Source organism: Gossypium arboreum, chromosome 3 (assembly GCF_025698485.1).
Source record: "Gossypium arboreum isolate Shixiya-1 chromosome 3, ASM2569848v2, whole genome shotgun sequence".
Taxonomy (NCBI): Eukaryota; Viridiplantae; Streptophyta; class Magnoliopsida; order Malvales; family Malvaceae; genus Gossypium; species Gossypium arboreum.
The window spans coordinates 89,493,580-89,498,250 of record NC_069072.1 but is presented as its reverse complement, the minus strand read 5'-3'; the positions used below and the strand labels follow the sequence as shown (position 1 = coordinate 89,498,250).

The 4,671-nt window shown below is 35.8% G+C and overlaps 1 non-coding gene across 1 annotated transcript; it reads right to left on the bottom strand.

Annotated features, from left to right (window-relative positions):
• Positions 1-4,088: 4,088 nt before the first annotated feature.
• On the bottom strand, positions 4,089-4,194 carry LOC128291096 (small nucleolar RNA R71). The gene has a single exon (XR_008280872.1). It is a non-coding gene; the product is annotated as a small nucleolar RNA R71 (small nucleolar RNA).
• Between the last annotated feature and the right edge of the window lie 477 nt (positions 4,195-4,671).

Below are 4,671 nucleotides of genomic sequence, written 5' to 3'. Positions count from 1 at the left end.
TAAGACATTAGAGAATCAAGCATGGTAAGTTGATTTTTAAGAACTTAAAATTTTATGTTGTTTCCCCAAATTTTAGGTATTACTTTGAGTTGGAATTCACAAGTTTTAAACATTAAAAACCCATAATTTTTTTGAGATTTTTGAGCCTTTTATTATTGCTTTGAGTGCATCAGTATTGAATTGTTGTTCTAGAACTTGCTTGATTATGCATGTCAAGACCACACTATTTGATTTGATATGTCAAAATGAGAAAGACATTTAGGATTAACCCACTCATGCCATGAAAAGCCTACCTCCACGATTAACCCTTAGTGAACCCCATTGAGCTAACAAGCCATTTCTTATATTACCCTTAATTCTAACTCTTAAGCCATTATTGTTGAAATCCCCTAAATTAAATTGATCCCCATTTTTTGTCAAGGTTGGAATTGAACTAGTTGCTTAGCTAAGTTTTATTCTACTTTGTATTTAACTTGCTCTTAAAAAAAATGTATATATCTTAATAGTAGTAATCTTCTAAGCTAAAGAAGTTAAATTCCATATTCTGAGAAAAGCTCTGTTGTATGCAATTGATGACTAGCTATTTTTGTAGTTAGGCAATTTTTCAAGTCAATCTTGATTCTAACCTTTTCTTTCAGCTTGTGACCACACCCCCTAACCAAGCCTCATTACAACCCTCTAAAGACCTTTTAATTGATGTATCATCTCAAATTATAGTGGTGGAGATTTAATTTTCGTGCAAGCCTATGGTAATGACTTTTCATTATTGACTATTGAGTGCTTCATTTATTGTCCTTAAACACCTCAAGTGATTTGAGTGAATCTTTTGTGAGTATGTAAAACGCTATAACATTTTGAATACAAGGTAATTACTTAGACGAGGGGAGACACCTATGTTTTCAGAATAAAATGCTCAACTTGGAATGATTGAAACTTTGATGTTCTTTTAGTTGAATTCTCACTATATGATTACCTATGGATTATTTTGAGATATTATCGATAGAAATTATAAGTTGAGAAGAATTTATTTTGATTATGAGTAGAGAATTTTGCTTGAGGACAAGCAAATGCTTAAGTGTGGGGGTATTTGATAAACCGTAATTTATACATATTTTTACCCCATGCTTAACGCATTTTATGGATGATATTCCATTAGAATTGGTGAATTCGATGCTCCTAATGCTTTAATTTCATGTTTTATACTTAGGAGAACATACGAGAGTGAAAGGAACGAGAAACGGGCCAAAAACAGAGAAAAATGGGCCAAAGTACGAATTCAACACGGCCAGGACCTCCTCACATGGGCAGACCACACGGCCGTGTCAATTTGAAAGATTCGAAGCACGACTCACACGGGCGTGTCCCTGCCGAGCCCAAGTTGAGTCCAATTCAGAAAAGGCCAATATTGAAGGCTTCTAGGCATTCTAAAGCCTATAAATACACCCTAGAGGAGGAAAGTAAGGGGGCACAGAGGGAGGAAGGAAGGAATTACTTGAAGGAAGCTGATTGATCCATCTCAGAAGCCGGATTCATCATCAAGACTGAAGATCTCCCTTCAATTTCCCTTCAGGAGTTTTGGGTTTTCTTTATTCTTTGTATTCATTATTCTTCGAAGATGTTTTCCTTTTTAGTTATGAACTAAAACCCCTAACTACCTAAGGGGGATGAAACCTAAGACGAATCTTGTTATTAATTTCTGAATTTTATGATAAATATTTAACTTATTCTTAATTATGTGCTCTTAATTCTTGTTTCGATATCCCAGGATATTGATTTAAGATAAGCTCTTATTCAGAGGAGGAATAGACCCTATCTAAGAGTACATTTTTCATAATTAAGCGAGTTGATTGTGTGCTTAGAGATAGGGTGACAAGATTTTGCCGGATTAGGGTGAAACCTAATAAGGGGATCCATAGATCGAGTTAATGCAACCCTAGGGCGTTAATTAGAGAAAAGTCTCAATTATTCAATCTAGGGATTAGACGTTATTAGTCTTGAATAGGGATTATAACATAACTTAAGGATCTCTACAGAACAAGTTAAATGAATAAATCGTCTGATTCGGAGCCAGAATAACAAGTGAAGTCTAGGTGGTTTTTCCTTACGTATTGTCTTAATTCAATCGTTTTCCAAAAGTAATCCCCCAATTCTACTTTCTGTGAATTCTTAGATTAGTTAATTAGTTAGTTAAAACAAAACCACCTTATTCTTTGGCTAGATAATAAAAAGACAGTCATTACTAGTACTTTTAGTTCCATTGGGTTCGACAATCTGGTCTTGCTAAAACTATACTATTGTTCGATAGGTACACTTGCCTACATCGCGATAATAGTTAGTTTCAAGGACGATTAATTATAAATATTTAAAACTTACCTGTCACGAAAATCGCGATCAACATACCTATGAACCACTCAGAATAACAATGTCGAATACTGATAAACCGTAAATTATACATATATTCACACCATGTTTAATGCATTTTATGGATGATTTCTCATTAGAATTGGTGAATTCGATGCTCCTAATGCTTTAATTTCATGTTTTATACTTAGGAGAGCATAGGAGAGCGAAAGGAACGAGAAACGGGCCAAAAATAGAGAAAATGGGCCAAAGTACCAAATCAACATGGCCTGGAACTCCTCACACGGGCAGACCACACGACCGTGTCAATTTGGTAGGCTCGAGAATAGCCTGAAGTAATTGAACATGGGCGTGTGCCATGGGCGTGTCCCTGCCGAGCCCAAGTTGAGTCAATTCGAAAAAGGCTAATTTTGAGGGCTTCTAAGCATTCCAAAGCCTATAAATACACCCTAGAGGAGGAAGAAAAGGGACACAGAGGAGGGGGAGTAAGGAATTACTCCAAGGAAGTCGATTGATACATTTCAGAAGCTGGATTCATCATCAAGACTAAAGATCTCTCCTCAATTTCCCTCCAGGAGTTTTGGGTTTTTTCTTTATGTTTTGTATTCGTTATTCTTCTGAGATGTTTTCTTATTTAGTTATGAACAAAAACCCTTAAATACCTAAGGGGAATGAAACCTAAGATGAACCTTGTTATTATTTTCTGAATCGTATGATAAATATTTAACTTGTTCTTAATTATGCATTCTTAATTCATGTTTTGATATCCCAGGATACTGATTCAAGGCAAACTCTTACTCAAAGGAGGAATAGACCCTGTCTAAGAGTACTTTTGTCATAATTAAGCGGAGTTGATTGCGCGCCTAGAAATAGGGTGACAAGATTTTGCCATTACTATACTATTGTTCGATAGGTGCGCTTGCCTTTTCTTCGTGATAATAGTTAGTCTAGGTTTGATCTTCATTATAAATGTTTATTACTTGTTACGAATCACGCGATCAAGTTTTTGGTGCCGTTGCCAGGGAACTAAAATATTAGGAATGCTAAATTTTTATTACTTTAGCCATTTATTTTTCTTGCAATTTAATTTAATTTTATTATTTTTATTACTAATTAATTTACTTTTTCCTTCTCTTGGCAGGTTTTTATAGTTTATGACTAGAAAAAACCCGTCGGGACATTACTTTTTGAATAAGAAATTAATCGCACAATTCGTAGAAACCAAAGAGAAATAACGCGAAGCTTAAGATACACAGAGAACGAGCAAGAAGATGATACTCAACCCCCAACCGAAGAGATGGCTGAAAACCAAGGCAATCAGCTACCTCCTGCAATTGCGGCTAATCAAAATCCTGCTCTACGTACTATGTATGATTATGCTAAACCTTCTCTAACAGGAACTGAATCCAGCATAGTTAGACCGGCTGTAGCTGCAAATACTTTTGAACTGAAATCTAACACAATTCAAATGATACAGTAGTTTGTTCAGTTTGATGGTTTGCAAGATAAAGATCCCAACGCTCACTTAACAAACTTTCTGGAATTTTGCGATACATTTAAAATCAATGGCATTTCTGATGATGCCATTCGTCTTCGGTTATTTCCTTTTTCATTGAGGAACAAAGCTAAATAGTGGTTGAACTTGTAACTATGAGGGTCAATTACTACTTAGGAACAAATGACAGAAAATTTTCTACTAAAATATTTTTCGCCTGCTAAAACGGCTAAGTTACATAATGAAATTTCTTCTTTTGTACAGATGGACTTAGAAATACTTTAAGATGCATGGGAGAGATACAAGGATCTATTGCCAAGGTGCCCTCACCATGGGTTACCCCTTTGGCTTCAAGTACAAACATTCCACAATGGTCTGAATCCCTCGACTCGGCAAATGGTTGACGCAGCTGCTAGGGAACCATCAACACAAAACAACTTAAGAGGCTTATGAATTCATTGAAGAAATGTCACTGAATAATTATCAGTAGCAAGTCATGAGGACTAAGCCAACAAAAGCGGCCGGCGTTTATAGTGTCGACTCAGTTACTATGCTGTCAAATCAGGTAGAACTTCTCAATAAAAAGATTGATGGTTTACTTGTTTCTACGCAGGTACATCCAGTAATGAGGTGTGACTCAAGTGGAGGAGGTATGCATACAGAATATCAATCCTTCAATCCTACAACCAAATAGGAATAAGTCAACTATATGGCTAATAATAACTTTAGATCTCAAAATAACCCATACAATAATACTTATATTGCAGGTTGGAGGAACCACCCAAATTTCTCCTGGGGTGGTCAAGGGAATCAAA